The sequence below is a fragment of the Odocoileus virginianus genome, chromosome 14 (genome assembly GCF_023699985.2).
Source record: "Odocoileus virginianus isolate 20LAN1187 ecotype Illinois chromosome 14, Ovbor_1.2, whole genome shotgun sequence".
Lineage (NCBI taxonomy): Eukaryota > Metazoa > Chordata > Mammalia > Artiodactyla > Cervidae > Odocoileus > Odocoileus virginianus.
The window spans coordinates 40,743,020-40,757,145 of NC_069687.1; the positions used below are offsets into that span (position 1 = coordinate 40,743,020).

The following is a 14,126-nucleotide window of genomic DNA, read 5'->3' on the forward strand; positions in this document are numbered from 1 at the left end:
AGGTGGTTTCCAGCTTGTTTATCCTTCCCAGAAGTGACACCCATGATCTCTGCCAAGGACACAGTGGGTCCCACCTGCACACACATCTCGATTGGAACTCAGCCTGGCTGTCCACCTGACTCCAAAGAGCAGGAGGAAATGTATCATTGTCTGCCCAGCACTGCTTATTCCACAGCAGAGTTATCATTAGTAGTGAGGAAACACTGAAAGAGAGGTGGGCAAATTTCAGCTGTGAATTTAGCCAATTTTAGGAAACATCTAGGACAGTCCCACTCGTATATAAATGAAACACTTAGAAACTACAAGTCACCTCATTCCACACACATGCTCTCACAGTGAACTATGTCATCCCCACGAGTACTAACTGACCTTTCAATTGCTCCATTTTATTGACTCTCAAACCTTATCCTCCATGAAGGTCTGATGTGTTTTCACCAAGGCAGAGGGATGTCATCTGCAATGTGATCACATTTAGTTCTCTACCTTCTTGATATCCCTAAGAAGTTCATAGCTGGGATTATGTGCCCCTCATCCCCTCAAGTAAAATGCACTTAAGAGAATGTTTCTTATTTTAAAATCATTAAAAGAAAAAAACATTTGATTTGCAGATTTAGTATGCCTATAAATCTCAATGCTCATACCAAATCCTTTGGAATGTGGAGCTGGACTTCCAGGAGAAAGTGATGTAAAGAAAAGAGCAAATAAGACTCATTGTGGATAAATTACAACCTTAATTGGCATTCATTCATTTAAATATTCTTTATAGCAGAAAGATTGCCAAGTTTTATCATCATTTGCATTTATGATAAAATGTACCTCTAAGGAGGTAGAAAAAGAAATTTTGTTTTTATTTGAAAACCATCTTTGCAGGGATCATTTTATCAGTAAGGAGAGTCAGCAAACACTTCTACCTAGCTCTAACATTTTTCATCAAGATGAGATAAAAAGTAAATTCTTTATAGAAACATTTCAGAGGATTTTACCATTCTTTGACAAAAAATACTGTTTCACATATTAGGTAATAAGAATTGATCATTGTGAGCTCAGTACAGTAAGATGTTTGCAGTAATTACTCCTGACATTGCCACAGACATTCCAGTGTTTAACAGATATCTCATAAACATAATGAAAATGATTATAATAAGTGATTTCTCATTACATTCCTTTGCAATTTGATAAGCATAGCAAAATACCAGATGATTCCCGTTACTGCAGAAATCAATTGGCAGGTGATAAATAAGTTTTCACAAGATGATTAAATCAATGTCAGCCTTAGAGTGAAAAAGCATGTTGGGCATATTATGAGTAGAGCAACACTGATTGTTTCTGAAGCCACTGTTTTCTTAGCATGAGGTTTAAATAAATAATGGATTTATTGAAGGTTAGAGAAATGGCCTCGCAATACAAAGGTGAGGTTGGAATTTATCATAAATGGAAACCAAAGTAAACAGCAAACTACCACCACCACCGTCACCACAGCAGCACCGTTCAGTTTCTGCTTTCTTCTAATCATCTGCATTTGATTGCCAAGAATTTGGTAGAAGTCTTCTTCTACATCAAGTCAATTAGATAAAAAAACATTCTGGTCACGTTGCGTATTTCTTTCAGGACACATGATTTTGATGATTTTTGATGCCCTTTCTCTCTCTTTTTGTCTTGGTGGCCATGACGGAATAATCTCTAAGAATAGGGAGATGATGAGCCTGAATAGAGCAGCTGAGTGATTGACCATCACAGTGGTCACAATGCAGAGGGCCAAATCAACTAACTGGGGTGAGGATTAGCACATGGAAACTGCTGATTGGCGAGCACCGCCTCCTCTCCGCTCCAACACAACATGACACATCCTCCAACCGAGGCATCTGAAATCTGAGATTGTGGCGCGAACTCGACTTGAAGTGAGGGTGCTTTCCTAAAGGAAAGAGAAAATTAGAGACAGAAAAAAAGGCTTGATGATAAGCACTATGATTAGGACCATGATAACCACAGTTCAAGCTGAAGCATAAAAGGCTTTGGGGTTTTTTTAACAGACATCAGTGAACACGGCAGATGCAGCTTTGACTGTCCTCAGCAGTAATCCTTGTTCAGTCTAAATCTAGTAGCCTTATATTCTTAGCAATTTAAATGTGTTGAAGAAAATTTAAGAAAAAAAGATATAGTACATGAGAGTGTTAATGTCTGAGTTTTCTAAAGGTTATGGAAAAAATAAAAGATAATATGGCAATTATGCTTTAAAAAATAGTGTAAATGTAAAGTAAATGAAGTTAATTTTTTTGTTAAGAAGTCAGTGTTCAGCACACAATCAGGATAAATTATATTATTTCAAGTCATCACCTCCTTGGAAATCTTTCTTGCCGACTCACTCCCAGTCACAAAACTTTCTCTATTCATGAATACCATACATTTCAAAAGTGGAGGATGCTCTTAATTGAATTTAAGTCGAACCGATAAATACACAAAGATATTATTTACTTATTTACTAATATTTCTTTCTAATAATTCGTTTCTCACGAATTATGAGATTTTATGTGTGGGAAATAAGGGTAAGGAAGGGGCTTAGATTTGAGAATCAGTTGAGGAAGAGAGTGGAGTCAGCAAAACTAAATTTGGGGGTCTTTAACTTTTTTCAAAGTATATGATTTTTGTGTTGTTTTAGAAATGCAAAGGACTGATCCCATAAAAGCCCATTTGAATGTTTTAATCCTAAATATATAATTTCTGTATCTTGTCAAATTTTAATCTATGTTGATCATAAATTCTTAATATAAGGGAGTAAACCTATAGAGCTTAGGATAATTTTTGGTGCAAAGGAGACTTAAAGGTAGAATTTGAATAGGTCTCTGGGGCCATTTTTTTAAACTTGAGAAATGAAATTCTCTGGAATTTATAACAGAATCAGTTTGCATATGAATTGTCATGACTATTTACCATAATTTTCTAAATATTATTTACAAGTGAAAATCACAAGTGAAAGGTGGTCCTTAGCTTCTCAGATCAACTCCTCAGATATACCAACTTTTCCATGGTCAGAAACCATCTTATCTTTGAATTGTGCATTCCTCCTTCCAAAAAACATTCACTGAAGATTGATGTGCTTATCTCACACTAAGCACCAAAATCAATTGAATTTTGCCAAGACACTTGACTTTTCAATAAGGCTTTCATTTTATTGCCAGAGTATAAAAAGTGGAACAGTTTTACTTTAAACAAATATTGACACGGTCAATTGAATAGGCTTTTTTCAAGAGCTATATTTTAATCTATACATCTAAGTTATTCTAAATAATATTCAAATAGAAAATATTCATACAAATATGTCAATTAACTCCAAAATCATCTTTAAATTTTTAGGATACTCTTAATATTGACCATGTTTAGAAATCCAGCCAGCAATTCTGCCTCTGAGTATTGAGGTAAGACAGTTTGTGCATATAAAAATGAGTCATTTATTAGGTGTTTAATAAAATTATCCATTTATCTTAATAGAAGACTAAAGTTATCAAAGGTTATCATATGTTAAAGAGCATAAAAAGGATGGCAAATGTGGAGGAAAAAATACTAGTGAGAAGAGGAGAGTGTAGTTTCGTGATTTTGAAAGCATATATTTGAAAACTATAGAGAAAGAGATGAAATTATTTTATACATTTATAGAGGCAAGAATAAATTGATATATTGAGCCTGAATATAGGAAAGAACTTTTCCAGTAAAATTATCCCAAAGGGAAAAAGAAAAAAAAAGATGAGCTGACTCAGGAGGCTGTGATTTCTCTCTTACTGGGAATATTCAAGAACAGAAAGGAATTCCTTTATGTACTCAACAAATCTTTAGTGCCTGCCTTTAACTTGTGTATCAGGTGCTGTGTGGCCACTGGAGTAAAATGGTGCATAAATCCAGATGAGATATCTGCCCACATGGAATGTCCAAGCTAGTGGAGGAGACAGGCACAAATAAATAGATGTTCTAATTACTACTTTGCAGGGGTAGAAAGAGATGGGGCCAGAAAAGCATGCGATACAAGGGCCATCTTAGTCTGGAATGTCAAGGGAAGGAGGTGCCAGTGAGTTGAGATGCAAGACTAAGAGGGAGCTAACTGGGTAAAGAGGAAACAGAGGCAAAGCAACAGAGATAAAAGCAAGCATGGCCTATCCAAGAAACTGAAAGAAGCCAAAGTTGGAGGAAGGGGAGTCGGGGGAAAGGTAGTGTGAGGTGAGCAGCCAGTGGTGAGACTCAGTGTGATCCTACAGACAATGTGAAGCATTCTTTAGCATTTGTTTCCCGGTGGCTCAGAGCTTAAAGCATTGGTCCCCAATGTGGAGACTCGGGTTCGATCCTTGGGTCGGGAAAGTCCTCTGGAGAAGGAAATTTACCACTCCAGCATTCTTACCTGGAGAATCCCATGGACGGGGGAGCAAAGATTTGGACACAACTGAGCAACTTCAATTTCTTTCTTAAATCCTTAGGATACTGGGACACTTTTTAAATGTTTTTTTTTTTTTTTAAAGCAGTCTTTGATCAAATTTGGGTTTTGAAAAGATCTGTGGATGGTGAGGTAGAGAATTTACTGGATGGAAGCAAGAGTGGATGTGGGGAGTGGATATAGTACGTTGAATAACAAAATAATTAAGGAGGGAGGTGTTGCCTACTTAAATTAGGTTGGTGGCAGTGGAGATGGAGAGAAGGGGCAGGTTTTAAAAGTACTTGGGAAGTCAATCAAGAGGCTCTGGTGTCTGTGGGAGGACTTCAGGGTGACTGAGCTGCTTACGACTCAGATACAAGCTCTGTGGGATGATGTGTTGGGGAGGAGAGAAGATCATGAATTTGGATGCAGACACCTTGGCTTTGAGACATCTTTAAAGAAAACAAGAAAAGATATAAATAAAGCAAGGATTTGTTATACTCATCTGGAACTCAAAAATAATCCAGATCAAAGATAACATCTGTGAATCAAATCACACAGATTGTAATCATAGTGATAGGAATGAATTGTACAATCTATGGAGTGAAAAGAGGAGAGGGCCAATAGTGATAAAATTCACTATTTTGTGGCTGAGCAAAAGAAAATAAATTTGCTCAGAAATCTGAAGAGAAGTCATCAGAGACAAAGGGGGAAACTATTATTTACCAGAAACCAAGAAAAGAAGTATTTTAAGAAGTGGTGGTACTGTTAGTGGTAAAGAACTCACCTGCTAATGCAAGTAAGCATAAGGGACGTGGGTTCAATCCCTGGGTCAGGAAGATCACCTAGTGGAGGGCACCACAACCCACTCCAGTATTCTTGCCCAGAGAATCCCATGGACAGAGGAGCCTGATGGTCTATAGTCCATGGGGTCACAAAGAGTCAGACATGACCAAAGCGATTTAGCATGCACGCATGAAATAAAAAATGTTAAATGCTTATGAGAAGACTCCATGATGTTCACTGGGTTTAGAGACATGTAGTTCAGGCATGACATTGGAGAGGGGCAGAAGGATTCATATGTGAGGTAAGTTGTTGGATGAGGTGAATTCTAAGGTGCCTTTCAGCTGTAAGATTCTTCAAATTTTTGTCATGGAAAAATACATTTCTAAAATATTTTATAATGAGATTTGCACTTCACTAGGCCCCTTAAAAATGTTTCCTAAATTTGGGACAATGTGTACTGGAAAAAATATTGTGCAAATTTGTGTAATAACATATATGTTTTCAAAGGTCAAAATGAAAATACATCTTTTTGTTTCAATAAAAATCTTCTTAACTGGACTGCTTCCTGATCTTTCTCTCCAGAGCAATTCACACAATGCTGGAATTGTTATCTCAAGACTTATTCCAAACATCTTCATTCTTTCCTTAACCTGGGAAACCAGTAAGACATATCAAATTCTATCACTGTGCTAAATTACAATTCCTCAGAGGTGCAAGATACTTTTCTGGTGATAAATTTATCTAAAGATAGGAAAAAATCCCAATAGCTGTTAGGTTGTTGTCAGTATTTTCAGTTGCTAAATGACACTGGGCTCTATTCTCATCTCTGTAACTGATTCAGGGCCTGATTCACAGTATGGCTCCCACCATGCTCTGTCTGTCTATAAAATGCTTTGCTCACACTGATCTCCTTAAAGAGTTCTGTGGGTATATTGATGGTCAGATACAAACTGTTGCAACAGTGCAGTCTTTCTTAAAATACAGTTATCTGGCCTCTGTTCCAGGCTGCATTTCTCTCAGAGTGTCAGATGATTGGATTTTTAGCTGTTCTTTCTATGGATGGTTCAAGCTCCAGCTCAATCAGGTAGCTTTATAAGTCAATGAGTACTGTGTCTTCCGACTGAGCAATACTTTAACATGACAGCTTGTACTGACCTGAAGAAGAGCAAGCAAATAGTGGAGTTGTTTCCACCCCTCTCTCTGTCCCATTCGCTTGTCTCCCTCCAAAAAGCTTCGGCTGAAAGGACAGAGAGGCCCACTTCCGGAGTCTCTGCTCTCTATGGCTGCCCCCTCGATTCCTCCCGGAAGCAACATCCTCCTCGTTTAGTCTCAGCGGTTTCTCCTTCCACAGTTTCCAGAGGAGCCTGTCCACGACTCTGTGGCAGGGGCTGCCCTGCTTTTAGTGATCTCTCAAATTAGTAGTCTACTCAGAGTCAGCTCTCTCAGCAGTGAGAGTCAGTGACCCTGACTTCTGGCTTCTTCCTGCAGCTCTTTGGAGTGGGAACTGTTTAAACCTATGTTTACTGCTCTTGGCTCATGACCAGTACCCACTCCTAACTGCCAGCCTGTGCCGAGTCTCCAGCCTCCCTTTTCTTTTTTCTTGGCAGTTCTTAGCTAAATCCTTAACCAGTTAGGTAAGCCAGAATCACTCTCTGTCACATCTGAAGGTGATTGCAAAAAGGTCCTCTGGACCTCTTGAAACAGCTTTGAAGGCTACATTCTCTCAAAAATAGCCTTTTCAAGTTATTTTAAATCAACTTAGAGTTGGAGGAGGGGCGGAAGTCTTCCAACACTTGCTGCACAGTCACTCGCTTGATTTTTTTTCCTGTTTATCTGTGCCCTACACTTCATTTACTCAGGGCAAGTATTCTTAATCATTAATATTCTCTCAAAAGGCCAGTATTCTTCTTCACTAACACTCTCACACAACTTGCAGGCAATGACCTACTCCACATAGAGGACACCTTGGTATTATCTCTTCATGAGCCTTTAGATCACTCAACAGTAATACATGTCATGGCTTAGGAATAACTTTGGGTACCCCACAGTGTACTGCAGGGAAGATCCACAGCAAGGCAGCTGTGAGTATGAGATCTGACATTACAATATCCTGTACTAAAATCCTGCGTCTTTCACTTACTGATTATGTAACTCTGGGCCAGTGACTTTATTTTCCCAGCTCCTAGAATCCTTGTGTGTTACATGAGGATGATAATTACATCTATCATCCTCATTTGTATGGATGCTATGGATGCCTGATGCAGTCAGCAGTCCATAAAATTTTATGCTGTGAGTTTTTCCACACTCCTCTCAGATGTACAAAGCAAATAGATTATTTTCAACTTTCTAAAAAATCGTTTTAGTCTTCCTCATGAACCACAACAGGAACCCAAAGAACTAGCCGGGTAACTAGTTTACTGCAACTTGGTCATTTCAGGTAATGCTTGGCCTCCATAAAAAAAAATAATCAGTCTTCCATCCCCTTTTGCCTGCAGCCCTCCAAGATGACATCTGATATATAAAGGATGGGTGAAATTAACTGTGTCTTCATCACATCAGGGAATAAAGCATCCAGAGATCCATGTGAAATCCTTTGTACTTTCCTCCAGTCTCCATGGTGATGACTTTCTGTACCCTGCTTGGCCTGCTAGTTTCCCTGCTCAGGTCCAGGGATTGACCGGTCTTTTTTTCAGTTTCATTATTTCCCGGTGAAGCATCCCAATGAATCAGCGTACTGGCACGCTGGACACCTTCCCCTCCCCCGAAATTACTTCTGGGCTTAAACCTAGAAAAGGGATATTAGCACCTGTGTGTCTTTGTTCTTTCTGTTTTGTCCCAAGATAGGAAGACCAGGATTCTTTTTCATCTCTCTAGATCCTGTCTTCCTTGATCATAGCTTCAGCTTTATGACTAAAGTTTAATGTTGGATTGGATGTAGATATAAAAGTGAGATTTACTTTCTGATAAGAGAATCCAATTTAGAGGTACTTTAAAATACTATACCTGTTTTACTTTCTTCCTGTTAAACCTTGTACCCCATTCCCATTTCTGATACTAAGTTTCTAAGGTAGACATTAGGTACCTGAGGCTGCTGACAAGTGCTCAGTCGTGTCTGACCCCATGGACTGTAGCCCGAGAGGCTCCTCTGTCCTTGGGATTTTTCTAGGCATGAAAACTGGAGTGGGTTGCCATTTCATTCTACAGGGGATCCTTCTGACCCTGGTATCTAACACAGTTCTCTTGAGTCCACCTCACTGGCAGGCAGATTTTTTTTTGCCACAAGTGCCCCCGGGGGTTCTCCAAATTTGACCAAATAATTCTGGGGGTCCTTGCACCCCTGGATCTTGGTTCTGTCCCAGCACTGGGACCATTCCTCTTCTATATGCACAAGAGCAGAGTCGGGAACAAATCGCCTGTGGGTTGGGAACTTAGAGTTGAGGAGTGGACTGGTGTCTCTGCCTGAAGACAGCAGGCACTGTATATCTCTGAGCTCCAGCTAGACCCTTCTTTTCCTCTCAGTCTCTGGGTTGAGAGAAGAGCCACTGAACTGAGCTGGCTCCTCTAGATAGGGGCTATGGGCCTTGGTTTCAAAAACTGTGGTTTTTCTTTTCGCCTTAGCTAAGATGTCTCATTAAATTTTTTTTACTGGTCTCAATTTCCCAGGTTTTTCACAGATAGAATTTGGCTTCTCTCTCTTGAGTCCAGAAAGGGGGGCTTAGAGATCATTTTCATTGCCTTGCCTTTTCTTCTATCAGTTGACTATTGGTATCTACCTGAGCATTAGATTTTTTTTTTATTTTTGAAAGCAAAAGTTACTGTCCTGATTTCAAGATGACTAAGTATAGATCTGAAATTAGTCCAAAGTACAGATTTTTGCTGAGCACAAATCTTTTTAAAAGAACAATCCTGACAGGTTTACCCAGCCTGTCATCCCCAGCCCTCTCCCCAGGCACTAGGTTTTTTTCTTCCCTACTCATCCTCATTGTTTTTTTTCCCTTATATTTAAATGGAGTTTGAAGTAAAACACTGCTGTTCAGTGTATGGAAGAATGGACACCTCATTTGGTTTCCTAGTGAAAATTCGCTCAGCTTGGGGATGGAATTTTGTTCGCCACCTGCTGCAGTAATACTCCCTTAGCAGTATTTGCAGTTTGTTTGCAAAAATCCAAGGAGATCACTAACCGAGAAGTTTAACAGAGCTTTTTCTTTAAAAAAATGAGGAATTTTAATTAGAACATATGACAGAGAAGTCAACTTGTAGCATTCCTAGCATACATCTAAAAATACCAAAAGAAATGATGCTCTGGTTTTTCTCTTTCTTTCTTGATGTTTATTCAGGAACATCAGAGATCCTGCTTTGGTTGGGTTAAAGAGGTGAGATATAGAAGAACTTCCTCATGGTGCAGTTAACCTTGGGCCAAGTAGTGACCCTTAGATCAAGTTAGAGACCAGGTCACCTGGCATCCATGACCTCACTGTGTCCACATTTGAACACCCGATATAGGACGGTTTTCATAGCCAAATATGCCCTAATATGTGGAGCCACATTTAGAGGTATAGATTCTGGACAGAATTCTGATTTCCTCTCCAATCCTCAACTCCATCTCAAGGACTGAAGGATGGTGAGATGGAGCATGTGGATGAAAGTACCTTTCATGAATATAAAGTTCATGATTAGGGTGGCAGTTATTATACCTTGACACAATCTATGTGCTTTCCATATCTATTACCTAGACAGAGCTATCCACAGCGACTCACAGACAAGTATAAATGAAAATGTAAACTTGAAGTAAAAGAATCAAAATGCAAGATATAATCTAAGTCAAACTTTCTTCTTTCCTCATAAATTGTTGTTGTTCAGTGTCTAAGTTGCATCCGACCTGTCTTTCAGTATCTCCCAGAGTTTGCTCAAATTCTTGACCATTGAGTTGGTGATGTTATCTAACCATCTCACCCTCTGCTGCCACCTTCTCCTTTTGCTTTTAATCTTTTCCAGCATCAACCATGTCTTTTCCAATAAGTCAGCTTTTCGCCTCAGGTGGCCAAAGTATTGGACCTTTAGTTTCAGCATTAGTCCTTCCAAAGAATGTTCCAGGTTGATTTCCTGTAGGACTGACTGGTTTGATAGCCTTGCTGTCCAAGGGACTCTCAAGCATCAGTTCTTTGGTGCTCAACTTTCTTTATGGTTCAACTCTCACATCCACACATGACTACTGAAAAAACCATAGCTTTGACTATACGGACCAAAGTGACGTCTCTATTTTTTAATATGCTGTGTAGATTTATCATAGCTTTCCTTCAAAGGAGTAAGCATTTTTTAATTTCACAGTTGCAGTTACTGTCAGCTATGATTTTGGAACCCTAGAAAATAAAATAAAATCTGCCACTGCTTCCACTTTCCCCCCTTCTGTTTGCCATGAAGTGATGGGACCAGATGCCATGATCTTAGTTTTTTGATTGTTTGAGCTTTGAGCCAGCTTTGCGCTCTCCTCTTACACCCTCATCAAGAAGCCCTTTAGTTGCTTTTCACTTTCTACAGTTAGAGTGGTAATATTTGTATATCTGAGGTTGTTGATATTTCTCCTGGCAATCTTGACTCCAGCTTGTGTTTCATCCATCCTGGCATTTTGCATGATGTACTTTGCATATAAGTTAAACAAGTAGGGTGACAATATACAGCCTTGTTGTACTTCTTTCCCAATTTTGAACCAGTCAGTTATTCCATGTAAGGTTCTAATTATTGTTCCTTACCCCACATACAGATTGTTCAGGAGACAGCTAAGATGGTCTGGCATTCCCATCTCTTTAAGAATGTTTCAGTTTGCTGTGATCCACACAGTCAAAGGCTTTCACGTAGTCAAAAAAGCAGAAGTAGATGTTTTTCTGAAATTCCCTTGCTTTCTCTATGATCTCACAAATGTTGGCAATTTGATCTCTGGTTCCTCTGCCTTTTCTAAACCCAGCTTGGGCTTTTTCATTTCTATTTGAGTAAAATTCCAGGTCATCTGGGAAAAGGAAAACTCCTTAGCTGTTCTCATTACTGAGCTAGCAACCTCCCATCTGCTTCTGCCTGTATGTCGCTTGAGGTGAACACGAATAGCCTGAATACCGAATGGGCTGTTATATCCTGCAGCATCTGACTGACAGAGGAAACCAACTTCCTTTCTGTCAAGGATTATTACTTTATTGACATTAATATTATAGACAAGCGAAGCTAGTTACCTTAGATGATGCATCAATATGTGCTTCAGAGGAATCCAAACTAATTCAATGATCAATTCTTAAATAATCATCTTAAAATTTTTTTTGTTGGAGTACAATTCCTTTACACTGTTGTGTTAGTTTCTGCTGTATAGCAAAGTGAATCAGTTACACACACACACATATCCTCTCTTTTTTGGATTTTCTTCCCATTTACGTCACCTTAGAGCTCTGAGTGGAGTCCCCTGTGGGTACTTCAGGTTCTCATTAGTCATCATTGTAGGCAGATGCTTTACCGTCTGTATCACCAGGGCAGTACCTATCTAATTTATACATAGCATCAGTAGTGTATATGTGTCAATGCCACTCTCCTAATTTATCCCATCCCCTTTGGTGTCCATTTGTTTGCTCTCTATATCTGCGTATTTCTTCTTTGAAATAGGTTCATCTGCATAAATATTTGTTTTTAAATCACTGCAACATAACTAAGTGATAATGGAAACTAAACAGATAACCATGAAGATTAGTTGTTGTGATGGTTATTATAATCATTTGCTATTACAAGAGATAGTTGCTTTGACATTTTAAAGATCCAAATTGTGTGATATTTAAACTGATGCAAAGAATACCAGTTTCCTCCACCTTCTCACTCCAAATATGTTAGATGTTGATGTCTCCATATTGAATCAGAAAATGATATATCTGTGAGCAGAGACTTTGATTTTTTTCAGGCCCATGTCACCAAGACCAAAATAAAGATTTTATCAGAAGCACATTTATTTAGTCCAGTTGGTTAAGAATGCAAAAGAATCCATGCGAAGATCATGTGATTCCAGGCCAATATAATTTGGGAAATATTTCACACAGGAGAAGCTAAAGCCTGTCCACACTGGTTTAAATACACTACAGCTCAGCTGTGGAGGAGAACGCCTTTGTGTAAGCAAACTGAAACCCATCTTCTGTGGATGATTCTGTTCAAAAACAAATGTGCAGTGGCACCAAGTCAGAGTGCCGATCTCTCAGCGCAGGCTGGCAGGCAGCCAGGGCAAGCCTGCTGAGAGAGAAAATTAAAGGAAGAAAAATAAAGCAGCTGCACAAGGTGAAGTCTGATGGCGGCCGCGGAGACTCCTGGGTGAGCGAGAGGAAAAAGGTCAAGGTTTTGCTTATGTGGCGCCTTCAGAGTTGAAGCCACTGCTGGGGTGCCCTAATTTCACAAAAGTCCCAGTCCTTTTGCTTGGGGAAAAAGTACACATATACACAATCCATCTAGGAGCTTGAGTACTGAAGTGTGGTGTTAGGAACAAATAATCTCCAGAGACCACTGTTTTGTTTTTAGCGTTTGTCAATTGCAGGATATCTAGATTTCAAAGTCTATTCATCGACCTCTGGGTTAGGATCAATGACTCCTCAAAATTAATACAGTGTGTGAAAGTGCTTCATTCCAAGAAGGAATAGGAAGAAAGTGACTTCAGAGCAGAAAGTTTTTCTGGATAAGAGTACAAAGAGATACTCAATCTTCTGACCAGAGGCTCCCATACCCAAGTCTACATCAAATATCTCTCACCGCATTATTAATTGTTGGTCTTAGGGTTCCTGGCTGAAGAACACAGAAGTTCTTCATTTTTCTCTGAAGACTCCCCACCTCACCAACTCACACTGACCTATCTCTTTGACAATTCCTATTTCCCAGTTTATTCGGCAGATGGTTATTGAGCTCCTGATGTGAAGAACTGACTCATTGGAAAAGACCCTGTTGCTGGGAAAGAACAAGGGCAGGAGAAGAAGGGGATGACAGATGATGAGATGGTTGGATGTCATCATTGAGTCAGTGACATGAGTTTGAGCAAGCTCCGGGAGATGATGAAGGACAGGGAAGCTAGGCATGCTGCAGTCCATGGGGTAGCAAAGAGTCAGACACAACTGAGCAACTAAACAACAACTGTGTGCCACAGAAATGGTATTTCTTGATTCTCAGCATTACATAATTATTTGTCATTCTTAGGACCATGTCCCATCTAAGGCTGCTAAGTTGCAAAACTTGAGATATGTTATCATTCATGTTGTCATCTTTATAAATTACTTCTCTTGAAGTTGTGCTATTCAGAGGCTTTATTATTTAAACAAAGAAGACTGTATGCCCTTTGAGGGAAAAACCATGTATGTTGCTTCTTGAAGTTATCTCTTGAGTTTAGCAGAAGATGCTGTACCTAATAGTTGCTCAGTTAATGGAAGCATATTCTTATGATAATGATGATTGTAGTGAATTTACCTCCCCTGAGGAAATAACTAAGCACATGCACAGTTCAAGTTGTTTGGTCCCTGAACATTAAGCATTAATTACTCTTTCACTACCACCTTTTTCTTATTCCTTATCTTAAGAATGTGAACAATACTCAGATTGGGGAGAGATTTCATAATGATAGATTTTTATCAAGGAAAAGAAGTCAGTTTGAATCAAACACAGTTCAAATCATCTTGGTACAGATTTCCATGGCTTTATTTTAGCCAGAGACAACATACATCTTTGCTTTTACTGCACTATTCAAACTGGTTTCATAGTAAATGAAATAGAAGTATTAACTTAATCTTCATGCACACGATTCTAGTTCCTTTAAGATTCCCCTGGTGGCTCAGATGGTAAAGCGTCTGTCTGCAATGCGGGAGACCGGAGTTCGATCCCTGGGTGGGGAAGATCTCCTGGAGAAGGAAATGGCAACCTACTCCAGCATTCTTGCTGGAAAATC

The 14,126-nt window shown here is 39.2% G+C and overlaps 1 long non-coding RNA gene across 1 annotated transcript; it reads right to left on the minus strand.

Annotated features, from left to right (window-relative positions):
• Positions 1-1,349: 1,349 nt before the first annotated feature.
• LOC139038185 (uncharacterized) lies at positions 1,350-6,698 on the minus strand. Its single transcript, XR_011491112.1, has 2 exons — positions 6,338-6,698; positions 1,350-1,912 (listed from the first exon to the last, which is right to left on the minus strand). It is a non-coding gene; the product is annotated as an uncharacterized lncRNA (long non-coding RNA).
• Between the last annotated feature and the right edge of the window lie 7,428 nt (positions 6,699-14,126).